Below are 13788 nucleotides of genomic sequence, written 5' to 3' on the forward strand. Positions count from 1 at the left end.
TTTTGCAAATAAGAATAATCCACATTGGTTTGTGCAACATGTCAGCCAAATGCTGATTTGAGAAGCTAATCATATTGGTTATAATCTAGATGTAAAAAGAGAAAACATCGAGTATTCTATAATCACCTAAATAGGAATTAACATATTTTGATTCAGCCTAATTTACTATTTGCCTATCTGATTCTCTGGTTTAGCAGAAGTTAACCAAGAAAAGAGGAAGCCTGATTTGGGCCAGATGACTTATATTGAAATAGAGAAGACACTTAGTGAAATCAAACAACATAATTAAACTTGTTTTGCTGTCATGAAGGGAACATTCCAAAGAACTGTCCAATCCGGTTGGATAGTCAGTGCTTGTCAGTCTGGGTAAGTTCTCTGTGAAGATATTATGATTTTACAGACGAACCCGCATTTACATTCTTACTTTTATAAGCTATTAATTATTGTACATGTAATAATATTTAAGGCATTTGTATTTGTTAATATTATCTTATTAACAAAAATAGTGTTCACTATACTAATTGATGGAGTAAAAATATGTTGACTCTGCCATATTCACACTACAGCCTGTGATTACTAATTGGAGGAGAATAAGACAAGAGAACACCACCACTTTCACTATGTGAAGCCTTGTCATTTCTTCACATCTTCCTCTTCCCCTTCTCTCCCAGTATGCAAACTTCCTCATCAATATTCCCACCATTAATAAATATTAATCTATAAAAATATTAAAATCTAATATGATAAAATATGCGGGCAAGCAGAAACACTTTAGAATTCTTCCCCATTTTCTCTAAGGAAATAATTACCTTAAGGCTAAAAAATGTTGCTTGCTTCACGTTCTGCCTCTAGAGTTATTTTACTACTTTGGTTGACTTTGGTTAACTAGGTAATTGTGATAAATTAAATATTGCCAGTGACCACTATTCCTCCTGTGGTCCCTCTGATCTGTGAGATTTATATGAACTGAGACATTAAAAAGAGCTATACCAGTTCTAGCTCCCCAAATCTGAGCTGGTTGGCAAATATCTAGAAGTACTGCTTATTATGAATGCCACAAATTCCAGAACAGAGGTCAACAAAACCCTACAATTCTTGCTTTCTAAGTTTATTTTTGGCAACGTTTTAAACCAGATTCTTAAAAACTTCTCAATGCAAAACACCAAGAAATGTTAGCAAAATATAACAAATATTTTTTAAATGTGTAATGAAACTCACTAGGAAGTAAGGATAGTCTCCAGAGGCCAGAATTCAAAAGAGTAATAGAAATCAGAATGGCAGGCTGATGCTAAAGCTATGGATGCCCTAGGGGAGTGTCTCAATTTCTGCATCCAGTAAGTTTAGGTTTCAGTGGCCATGCCTAGAACCTTAGACATGACCTTGAGCCCAAGCAAGATAATGTGGGAGAATAGAGCCTACTTAACAAGGGCCGGAACTGAGAAGCACTATGCCCTCATTGAAAGGTAGACTGAAAACCATCCATAAGAAAAGGAAATACTTGACGAGAAAACTTATCTACCCTAGCTTGCAATCTGCTAAGAAAAATAAAAGCATTCAGTATTAGAGAACTTTTCAGATGCAAGTCTGGCTTAAATATACCTGGAAACCTCGACACTGAAAAGTAACACAGGTTAATTATTGGTAGGCAGTACCTTGAGGGTATCTGGAAGAAACTAATGAAAATTATCTTTAAAGAGCCCACCCTAATTTTAGACCTTTCTTGGTTCCCACAGATAAATCTACACCATGGATGAACTTTCAATACGCCAAAATAAACAAGCAAACAAACACAATAAGACCCAAGCTACCTCAAGTAGGATAAGGAGAAAAATAAAGATTATAATCACATGTTATGGAAATCCAGATAAAAAATAATCAGCTATAGCCTACAAACTACACATATTTTAAATGTTTGGGTAAATATAATAAGTGATCAAAACTTGAAAGAGGAATAAAATATTGAAAATAAAACAATGTAAATATGGAGAAAATCAAATTGAAATTGTAGGAGTAAAATATGACACATAAAATAAAATTCTACTGGATATATTAGATGCGAGAAAAGAAAATATTTTGGGCCCTCAAAATCACTAAGGTAAAGGGAAAAGTCAAGCTGGGAACTGCTTAGGGCAAAAGTGCCTTCCATTCTATTCAAAGTCACCCTTCTGCTCACTGCAATAAATGCATATCTCAAAGATTGCCTTCTTTGGAAAGGCTAGTCAGAAACTCAAAAAATGCAACAATTTTTTACCTATGATCTAGAAGCCCCCTCCCTGCTTTCAGCTGTCTTGCCTTTCCAGACCAAACCAATATTCATCTTACGTATGTTGATTGATATCTCATGTCGCCCTAAAATGTACACAATCATACTGTGCTCTGACCACCTTGGGTCCATGTCATCAGGATTTCCTGAGGCTGTGTCATAGGCTCACGTCCTCAACCTTGGCAAAATAAACTTTCTAAAGTAACTGAGACCTGCCTCAGATATTTTGGTTCACATTATGGTAACCACGGAGGGATTCTTACCTTTGACAGAAATGCCAAAGGTGCCCCTGACCTTTGACGAATCTCCTCTCGATGCTTGGTACCAACTTGAGTTATCTTTATGGCTGAAACCAAAAGGACAATTTGCTGAGGCCTGGAAGCAACCCATCCAGAGAATCCCTGATCTCTCCACATTTGTTTGAGATCTAAAGGTTATTTTGCTGTACAACTTTTTTTTTTTTTTTTTTTTTTTTTTTTGGAGTTTCACTTGCTTCCAACATAAGGAGGGCAAGTTTTTCCTGCTTCCATAATGACGGAAAGCAGGTGACTCCTTTATGGAGTCTGAGCTTGCTTCTAACAGGAAAGATAAGGATTTTTTGTTTTAGTGTTTTTGGTTTTTTTTTTCCCTGTTTCTAAGATGGTAGAGAGCAGTCTTCGGCCTGAGACCCATCCCTAGGTAAATAATTGAATTGGGGTTTCTCTCGGCTAAAGTTAAGATTTACAACCAGCTGGTCTTAATTTCTCCTTACCATTAGAGAATTCAGTAATCATGTAAGTTGTGCAATCATTTGTTTTGCTTAACTGTTTTTTTGTTGTTGTTGTTGTTTGTTTCTGTTTTTGTTGTTGTTTCAGTCTTTTTCCCATTCGGTGTGATCAATTCTATCTGATTTGATCAAATCCAAAAGAAGTCCCAAATCATGAGGAACAGGCCTCTGAAGTGGCTAAATTCTGCCCCCCACACAAAAAAGGAGGTGGTGTGTGGGGAAAAAGCTAGCAAAAGGGAAAAAAAAGAGAAAACATTTTTGACTTTCACTACTAAGGGTCGTTATTTACATAACAAGGCCACCTTTTTGCTAGCCAGGCCAAACTGAAAGAGCAATGGCTGTACTTCTGAAATAGCAGCAATTTATCCTAGCTAAAATATGATAATAAGATTTAAAAAGATTTTTTAAAGGAGCTCAATGGTTAAAAGTCCCCTTAATTAAAAGCTAACATCCAAGATGTGTGTGTCTATGTGTGCATATGTATGTTTTTGTATTTAAAAGGCCTTCATGTTTTTGTTTTTGTTTTTCTCCTAGGATCTTGTCTTTTTTTCAGGAAAAGTTTTTTTCTTCTCAGTTGACTGAATTCTGTTCTCTTCATTTACTTCTTCTGTCTCTCCTTTCTCTTGTGCTCTCTGCTGCACAGGGGACCTAAAATAGTTTCTAATAGCCTGGGGTTTCTTAAAGAAAATGGAGAAGGTGCCAGCCTCCCTTTGAGGGAGAAATCTGTTTTTCCTTATGGAACCCCAAAATTGTAAACAGACAAGTTCGTCTCAGCTCTTAAACTGCTTACTTTTGTATTGCATTGTCTGTTTTTCTTTTTTAAAAAACTGACTAAAATAGTTATTGCAACAGAGGATACTCTTGGGTTTTTAAGGAACAGTTGCTTTAGACACTTCAAAATGTCTTTATTTAACAAAAATTTTTTAAGTGCACTGTAAAAGCATCATATGGTCTAACATCACAATAATCCTCCATTTTTGGAGATTTAGGATTCATTGTGGGCTCTGCCCAGAGCTCAGAGATCCAGTTTAAAAGATAGGCAGTCCCTATCTAAATAAGATTGGTCTCCTTATACAATCCTATGAAAGATTTACATAATTTTATGTTTGATTTCAAATCCATTCCATCTTTAATCTCCTTTTGGAACCACCAGACTTTTCTCTCTGTACCTTATGATGTAAATTTTGCTATTTGATTTTCACTGCAGTTGTTAGGAAACAACTATGTTAATATGCAAATTTAAGGCTATTTAGCTGACAACTGCCTAGGGTTGTAAAACTGGTTATCAAGAATCTGAAAGTCTAAGATAGCAAAAAAAATGTTTTTATAAATCTACAAGATGTACTTCTATTGGCATGCCTAATACGTCTATCTATACATGTGTTATGTACACAATGATTCACTACTGAACATATATAAAGAATTCTAATTAATTAGCTTAAGAAAATAAAGGCATTTGGATCAAATACTTCATCAGGAAAACAGAAAAGACTAGGCAAATGCTTTTTCAAGTTTACATAACTTAAGTAAAATATTTTATACTTAAGCTAGCTTTACAATTACTTGTAAAGTAATACCAGAAGTGTTTTAAGAATTGCCAGCATACATTTTGATTTGCATTTATTAATCAAGCAATTTCATATGTATCCCTGCTAAATACTTTAAGGTGTCAAAACTTGGCATAGGTGTTGCAAACTATAAGCCCAGCCCAAGACAGAATAATCTTTACCTATGTAATTATTAATAAAGAAGACATTGATATTGGTTTAATAAAAATAGCTACATCTTGAATTTAGGAAGATTACCATAACTTCTAATCTTGTGACTTCAAGCAGTCTACTCTACAGGCAGTAAATTTTGTTTTGGGAAAGGATGGTTATCATCTTTGTTTCAAAGCTAAACTATAAACTAAGTTCCTCCCAAAGTTTCTTCATCCAATGCCAAAAAAGAACAAGGAGAGCTTGAAGGTTAGAAGCATGATAGAGTCAGTTAGGTCAAATCTTTCTCATTGTCTTCATTATGATTTTGTAATGGTGGTTCCATAACTTTAAATAATGACAATCACAGTTTTTAAAATAATCTGGGTAAATGATTAACATAAAATAAATAAGTAAATACAATAGAATAAATAATTATAGACAAACCCATTATAATTTAGAATCTAAAGTTATATTAAATAATAGATATTTCATAATTTGGGTATTTTTAAATAAAAATATATTTGTAGGAAAACATTCTACCTAACAAAAAGTATCCTTTTAAAAAAGGTGAACAGTATTCTAAGTCAAAGCTTGTTTAAAGGTCATGTATAACAAGGTAAAAGGAACCAGGAAACAAAGAGATATAAAGAAAGCTGTAAGAATAAAGAGTTTTGGGGGATTTTTTTTTTGGTAAGAAATCTTAAATATAAATAATTTCATATGAGAAAGAATTTTGTATGATAAAGGTAGTCCTAGAGTAAAATGATTGGTTATTTAAAAAAGAAAGATGTTCAAGCCAAACCAGAAAGTACAAGCATGCCATGAATGGTCTGTGTAAGTCAAACAAGCAGATCTATTTAGAAAAAAAATTTTCATATGACCAAGTTGTCCATCATTAAAGGGAAATGATTAAAGGAAATTATAATGGTCTTTTTAGAGATTGGGTTTGATATTAAAAATAAACCATTTATACAGTAAAGAATAGATTAGAAGAATTAAATTTTCTTATGAGGTTGATTTACTTTTAATAAACTATAAAATATTTAAATTTTTTTATTTTAATCAAACTTCAACTTTTATTGCATCTCACCAGTTTCAGTTTTCTCTCTCCTTTAAAAAGGTACAAAATAGTAACATTCTCTTTCAACTCATTTTCAGCTCATGTAAGTTTTTTTTTTTTTTTTTTTCTTCTCAGGCTCTGTTTTTTGTCAACTGATGCTAACAATGTTTTCTTAAAGGTCTAAAGGAAATGATTTCTTCCAACATAATATTCTGGGTACTGCAGGTCTTTTCTTTTGCATTTTGGTAACTGGCCTAACAGATTTTACATTTTATCAAAATAATTCCTATGCCATTATTATTAAGTTTGGTTTCTTTAGGAAAAACTGAGATTATTTCTTTTAATTGAAGTTATTACAGTGTTGTATTGTCCTTTCCTCTATGTGCTTTTTAAAGTCCTTCTGACATTAAGTTACAGGTCTTTGACCTCTGGGTCTAAAAAGAATGCTAAGTGCTGCTAAATCTTAAACATAGACAGCAATTATAGCCTCATCTCCAGGCCCAGTAGAAAATGCCATCAAAATAAACTGCATTCCTGAGACACAGGGCCAGAAATTAAAGCCACTCAACACCTCAAGGCCCAGGGACTATCACAGAAGAGATAAGCATGTGCAATTGTAAGAGCTGATTTTGAGAGATAAAATAAATTCAGTTTCTCTATAAATTAATCATTAATGTCAAAGCCACACTGATGCAAGACCAGCATATGGGCCCCTGTTTCAGATGAACATGGTTTTCTTGAAGCATTAACTGACTCCTTAATAAAGATTATAAAGGTTATAAAGGCTTGTGGAAGTTATATCTTATGATCAAGATGAAAATTTTATAGATGCTTTATAAAATTTTGGAAAACATTTTTTTGTCTGCATGTTGTTGTTATTAGGGCTTATTGTTTGAAAAATTAAATCTTTCCTTTTTTAAATATTTGAGTTATCACTTTGGTTAAATGAATGACTTATTTTACAATGACTTGTGATCCAATTTTGTAAAATCAAGTGTTCTAAACCTTTAATATTTGACAAACATTTCAAAATCAAATTATGTCTTTTTTGAACCTAATTAATCCTTTAATATATTATTAATAAGCCCCTTAAAGTCCAAAAATGACATATTTGACTTATTTGGTATAAAAATTATACAGGAAGCATTGTCAAATATAAAATGGTGTTTGGTTTTCTTTGAGCTGTATTTGTATAAATATGTTATTGGTATGTGTTCCAAAATTATGAGAAACTCCTATAATTCTGATATAACAATATGCGTTATCAGTAATAATTGTTATATTAAATTATTGTGTGTCATAGAGGTGACAAATTTGCTTGTTAATTGTGTCTTTGACTATGCCTACCCCAAAACATTTTGTCATTCACGGACAATTGTTGTCTTGTTTTAATCCTCTTTAGAAGGTGGTTTTATAATCAGCTATATACTCTAACAGGTGCTCTTGAATGCAGGTTTCTGATAACTGTGGAGATTGTGACATCAGAATAGAGGAAAAACTTTCAGGGCTCCTGGAGAACTGAAATGTGAGCTGAAATGTTCATGAATAACAAACAACAGGAATTAACTACATAGACTAAACTAATAGAAGTCTGAAGTAATCTTTTTAACTTTTTGCTTAAAATGTTGCTGATCCTTTGTTTCATTTTTCAGAGTCAAGAAAACTTTTCTTTTAATCTATTTACAGCTTTTAACAAGTGATTATATTACTCCTATGAATAAAATTTGGTGCATATTTGTTTCTACCTGATATCTACAAAATTTGGAAATTATGAGTATTCTTAACTTATGACAATACAGTTATTTGCATAAGTACAATAAGAATTTGTTTTCATTTGTAGCAGTATACAACTGGAGAAACTGGTTATTTTACCAAGGCTTTGATTGGAATGGTGTGTTTTCCTTTAAGGAATGAAACTTGACATATAGAGCCAATAAAAGCCCCTTGAAAAAAACTGGCTTCATACTTTTGTCTACACAGTCCCTGTACTGTGTTCCTGACCTGTGGTAAATAAAGAGTAACACTTTCTGACAGGCCCAGGAGCCCCAAGTTTATCTTGGAATCTCAAGAGAACAATTAACCCAACTCATAGGTATTTGATGGTACAAATACATGGCTGGGCTCAGCTTTAAAAAAATCTTATCTGAGATTCCTGAACAAAGTTCCATCAAAACCAATTTAAAAGCCTATATAAAAAATAATTATTCTTTCTGCACTATATACAAATAATGAGGTCAAGTATCATAAAGCAAACCAGTCGTACCATGATTTGTCTTTAGTAAAAATGGGAAACTGGAAAGAGAAAAACTATGTTTCAAAAATTATAGTATACCTGTTGTTAGATTCTACTCTTGCCTAATGTTTTTCAATTTTTATTATTTTCTACAGTGTGAACCAGATTCTAATTTTTCTTGGCTACAAGTCTTCCAAATAATGTTTTCATTTTTTCCCTAACTCTCCTAATTCAGAGTCACTGAAAGCTAAGCTACGCTTTTGGATGGCCTGCCAAATGAAGCTAGACAACTTAAACTTCAGAAGAAAATAACAGCAACTTATTTACACAAGTAAGTCAGTTTCATACCTGCCTAATGATACATGGACCTCAGAGTAATGTGGGCTATGTTGATTTTTCCAGGATTGTTCTTTTGTTTGTTTTTGTTTTTCTCCCTTCCTCCCCTTAGCCATGAGAGATCAGATGAAACCTGAGACCAGAGGCTCATGTTCTTCTAAAATGCTTTCTCCCAAAGATTTTAAGAAAGTAAAAGGGGGAAATGTGGAAAAAAAATCGTGGGCCCCCCAAATCACTAAGCTAAAGGAAAAGTCAAGCTGGGAGCTGCTTAGGGCAAATCTGCCTCCCATTCTACTCAGTCACCCCTCTGCTCACTGAGATAAATGCATATCTGACTGCCTCCTTTGGAGGGTAATCAGAAACTCGAAAGAATGCAATCATTTGTCTCTTATCTACCTATGACCTGGAAGCCCTTTCCCTGCTTTCAGTTGTCTCACCTTTCCAGCCTAAACCAATGTTCATCTTACATATGTTGATTGATGTCTCATATCTCCCTAAAATGCATAAAACAAAACTGTGTTCTGACCACCTTGAGCACATGTTTTCAGGACCTCCTGAGGCTGTGTCATGTCACGTGTCCTCAACCTTGACAAAATAAACCTTCTAAATTAACTGAGACCTGCCTCAGTGTTTTTGGATTCACAGATAGAACTGAAAAGCTAAGTACTGGACTCCAATACAGGTCAGAAGAAATTCAGAAACTATGTACCTCTGTGATATAATAAGATGAAAACAATTAAAGAGGCATTAAGGAAGAATAACAAGATCTAACACATACTTAATTGGAATTAAAGAAGAAGGCACAGGGAGAGACAATATCAGAAAACATAGCAGGTGATAATTTTCCATAATTAATGAAACATATATTAATCTTCAGACCCAGCTCACATAGAAAAATTTGTATTTTGTTATTGTTTTTGTTGGGTTTTCTCTTTTACAACAAGGTCTTGCTCTGTTGCCCAGGCTGAAGTATAGTGGCATGATAAGTGCTCACTGCAGCCTTGACCTCCCAGGCTCAAGCAATCCTCTCACCTCAGGCCCCTCTCCCACCCCAAAAAGAGCTGGGACTATAGGAGCATGCTACCATGCCCAGCTACTATTTCTTTTTTAATTTTAGTAGAGACTAAGGCCCATTATGTTTCCTAGGCTGGTCTCAAACTCTTGAGCTCAAGCAGTTTTCCTGCCTCGACCCTTAAAAGTGCTGGCATTACAGGCATGAGCCACAGTACCCGGCCTTGCAAATTTCAAATGGGATAAATACAAATAAATACATGCAGACTTGAACCTGTAGATCACCAAAGATAAAGAGATTTTAAAATTCACCAAGGAGAATAGACAGACTCTGTCTATTCACCAAAGAGAAAAGACAGACCATAAAATGATACCTCAACAATAATAGAAGGTAAATTTCTGTAATCTGTGTACATGTAGATCCACGGTGCTCTTTTGAGGTGAGCTCAATAAAATAACATTTGTTTTCCTCCAAGGAGAAGTTTCTTGATATAAGAACAATAAAAATTTTCCAAGTTAATATCAATAGGTTTTTGTAAATTTTTTAAATTATACTTTAAGTTCTGGGATACATGTGCAGTACGTGTAGGTTTGTATACATAGGTATATATGTACCATGGTGGTTTGGTGCATCCATCAACCCATCATCTACATTATGTATTTTTCCTAATGCTATCACTCCCCTAGCCCCCCACCCGACAGGCCCCAGTGTGTGATTCCCCTCCCTATGTCCCTGTGTTTTCATTGTTCAACTCCCACTTATGAGTAAGAACAGTCAGTGTTTGGTTTTCTGTTCCTGGGTTAGTTTGCTGAGAATGATGGATGAGTGAACACCCATTCACATTTGCTACAAAGAGAATAAAATAACTAGGAATACAACTTACAAGGGAAGTGAAGGACCTCTTCAAGGAGAACTACAAACCACTGCTCACGGAAATAAGAGAGGACACAAACAAACGGAAAAACATTCCATGCTTATGGATAGGAAGAATCAATATTGTGAAAATGGCCATACTGCCATTGGTAATATCCCTTATTTATGGATGAGAACTCAGGGCTGGGTGCCTGCCTAAGTACCAGAGCCATTCTCTCTTGAATTGTCTTTGATGTAGATGCGAAAGAAACGAGATCATTTGGAGTCATCCAGTTACTACGATGTGGGATTAAAAAACAATTTCACTGTTCCTTATGGCTAGTAATCTATGTACCAGCAAATCTCCATCACTTTTGCTTTTTTAATTTACCTATCAGAAGGCTGCGACACCACTAGGCCGCAAAAAGATGTACTCCTATAAGTGTTTGCTTTATCATTTATTTTTTTCTGAATATCTCTTAAAGAGCAACATTAATGGTAGGTTTAAATGAGATAACTACAATACATAAAACACCGACATGTAACCAGAAACATTGTAAGCATTCGATCATCTTCTTCCATGAATGATGTTTTTTCTTTACTGTAAATAAAGCCAGGAAAAGCCATTGTAGAATGTAGAGTTTTGTTGATTAGGTTCTTTTTGCATTCACTAGAAACTTGCATGAAATCTTAGACATTTCTACATTTTTTATCTTCCCCTAGAGTGAAAGACAAACAAAAATCCCCAAAATACATCCTAACAATGTGGAAAAGATAGTGTGTAAACATTTTTTATACTGCCTTCTATAGCAGATAAACTGGTGACGAGCTAAGGTAAGTGAATTATATGCAAGGTTGTTTGAGACTTTGATTTTGCATGGACTATTTCTGGTCTAGAAAAGAAACAATAATTTGGAAAAAGATTCACATAGGAGAAACCATCTGCCATAATTATCTTAAGGTCACTTATTCTTCTGGACTGTGTTCTTATCAAATAAACAGTACCACTCTAGCTTTCCTATATTCTGCCCTTTCTAAATTACCATAGATGCAGAAAACAGGCTTTCAGGTAGAATCATGACACAAATGATAGAATAAAATCCTCTGTTAACTTTATAATATTATACATCATCTCTGAACTTTGGTTTTCTCACCTGTAAAAATGGGTATACCTTACAGTACAGAGTTCCCATGCTTGAAACTTCCACTGCTCTCAAGATAACATACACTTCTTAGTTCGGCATCAAGAACCTTGATGTTTTTCTGTGTTCCCCTCTGGATACAGCTAGAATCAGCCCCCTCCTCCCACTCTTCATCTGGTCAAGATGAAATATTTGCTTTGCTAGAATGAGCAAAATTCCCCCAACATATGCAGTTCCTTTTGCCTAGAAGTTATTTCTTCCCTTACCTCATCACGTTACTTTCTAGCCATACTTCTGTTCTCAATTTAGATATGACCACTTCCTGCAAGCTTCTTTTAACTCCTACCCACATCTAGATTAAACATTCTCCCCATGCCCTTACCTGAAAACCCTGTGCAACTCCTATATTGAACATTTTTGCAGGTATTTCGTATCATATTTATATGTCTGTCTCCCTCACTAAAATTTAAAATTCTACGTGGCAGAAAATTTACTTACATTATTGCTATAGCAAAACAGCTGCAGCACAGATTTTAGTAATACTAATAACTTCATTAGCAAACATTAAATAATGAATAAATTTTTAGGACTTTTATTAGTGATATAATTAAAAATCAATATCTATTGATAGCAGGTTATGCTAATGTAACACTTACTCTGAACCAGATATGCATGTCTTTAAAACATATTCAGCTATCTCTCATTTGTCTTTCTTCAACCACTTCTTAAAAATGTCCATCTTTCTTAAACAGTTCAAAAATCACATTTTTAATTAGCCAAGTGCAGGACCATTTTATCAATTCCCACACATTAAAGAAAGTCTCACTTACATGGATGAACAAAAGTGATAGCAGATTATTCAACTTTACATTGGTTTGTGGTGCAAACTCCTTATTGCATGACCAAAGCCTTATCATTTATGAGACTACGGATACCACTTGGTGGTATTTATTATTGTGAATCCTATAAAAAATAAAACTCCAGAAAAAATAAAAAAAGCTTTGTGGTTTTTGATTCATATGTTTTAATCAAAAGACTAACAAGAAGCAAAGGAGCAGAAATACAAAATGGAAATGGATACCTTTATTATTTGTCTTTGCTTTTAGAAATAGTTTGAGGAACACATTAAAAGCAAAAATCTTTAAAGGGCTTTGCAGGTAGACCACCTCCAGAATTCTGCAAAGGCTTTGAGCCAGGCCCTGGCTACATACTAGGGAATCACCATGGAGTTCCAATTTACTGAATACTAGAGGATGGCACAACACTGTCATCCATACCCATAGACCTGGGGAGAATTTTCCTGGAACTTCTGAAAGAATTAGCAAGTTCATGAAGCTCAGTAATTGCTCTGCCCAGTGGACCACACCACTTCAATATCCTCTGAAGCTTATTGAAGTTACATATGGAAGAGGAGTTGGTTGCAGGATTAAACAAATAGAATTGTCCTTGGAGAGATCATACATACGTATTAACTAAGACTTTTAAAGAAGACTTTGATAATAGCAAACCACCAGGTTGAATTGTAGATGAATTCATGTATAGAAATAATTCAGTTCAGTTCATTTTATCATAATTCACAAGGCACAATTAAAACTAGAGCAAAGGGAAGTAATCTCTGCAGTTACTTTGTCTTCATTAAAACATGCTATTTTCTTTAATACATATTTTTATTTAATGATATGTAATATTTAAAGAGTGTGTACAAAAGATACTATATGTAAAAATAAAAGCTATTAGTATATAACTATTAATAAAAGACAAAACAATGCAGCTAAATACAGCCTCGCATCAAAATTGCAAAGGAAAAGAATGCAGAGAAAGTATACTCTGGAAGGAATATGAAAAATAAATAAATTTGAGCTTCTTGAGAGCAGGTATTATATTTTTTCACACATATTTTAGTTCAGCAAGGAACAAAATTGGTGTTAGATAATTGACGATTGGACTTAACTGTATGTTGAACCAAACTTGAAATTATAGGAGAAAAACAAAGTAGGCATACCCCAAAGTCACTATAAATCCCCTATGTGAGAGGTCCACAAATTGGAGTGGATGAGCCAAATCCAGGCTGCTTTCTCTTTTTGTAAATAATGTTCTGTTGAAACATATTGGAACGTAGTTGTGTATGCACATGCACACACACAAACGCACACACATGCACACATGTATGGTCTATGCCTGCATTCATAGCACAATGACAGAGTTAATTAATTGCACAGAGACCATATGTACCATAAAGTCTAAAATATTTACTATCATGTATAGGACAAACTCTTGCCCTATCTGCTTATTTATACTGTGAAATGAAGAGAAGTGCCATGATCTGACATCTGTACAATCTTCCTAGCATCATCAGTTTCAGCCTAGTTTGTATCATAGGCTCATGTGTCCTCAGAAAATCAGTACAGATATGAGATGGCGGTG

At 34.3% G+C, this 13788-nt stretch overlaps 1 long non-coding RNA gene across 2 annotated transcripts; it reads left to right on the forward strand.

The window, feature by feature from the left end:
- Positions 1-293: 293 nt before the first annotated feature.
- On the forward strand, positions 294-11027 carry LOC110741403. Of its 2 annotated transcripts, none has more exons than XR_002517546.2 (3): positions 294-366; positions 8258-8353; positions 10946-11027. It is a non-coding gene; the product is annotated as an uncharacterized LOC110741403 (long non-coding RNA). The 2 variants fall into 2 exon arrangements; XR_004177896.1 differs by lacking the exon at positions 10946-11027 and adding an exon at positions 8471-8484.
- Positions 11028-13788: the final 2761 nt, after the last annotated feature.

The sequence above is a fragment of the Papio anubis genome, chromosome 13 (genome assembly GCF_008728515.1).
Source record: "Papio anubis isolate 15944 chromosome 13, Panubis1.0, whole genome shotgun sequence".
Classification (NCBI taxonomy): domain Eukaryota; kingdom Metazoa; phylum Chordata; class Mammalia; order Primates; family Cercopithecidae; genus Papio; species Papio anubis.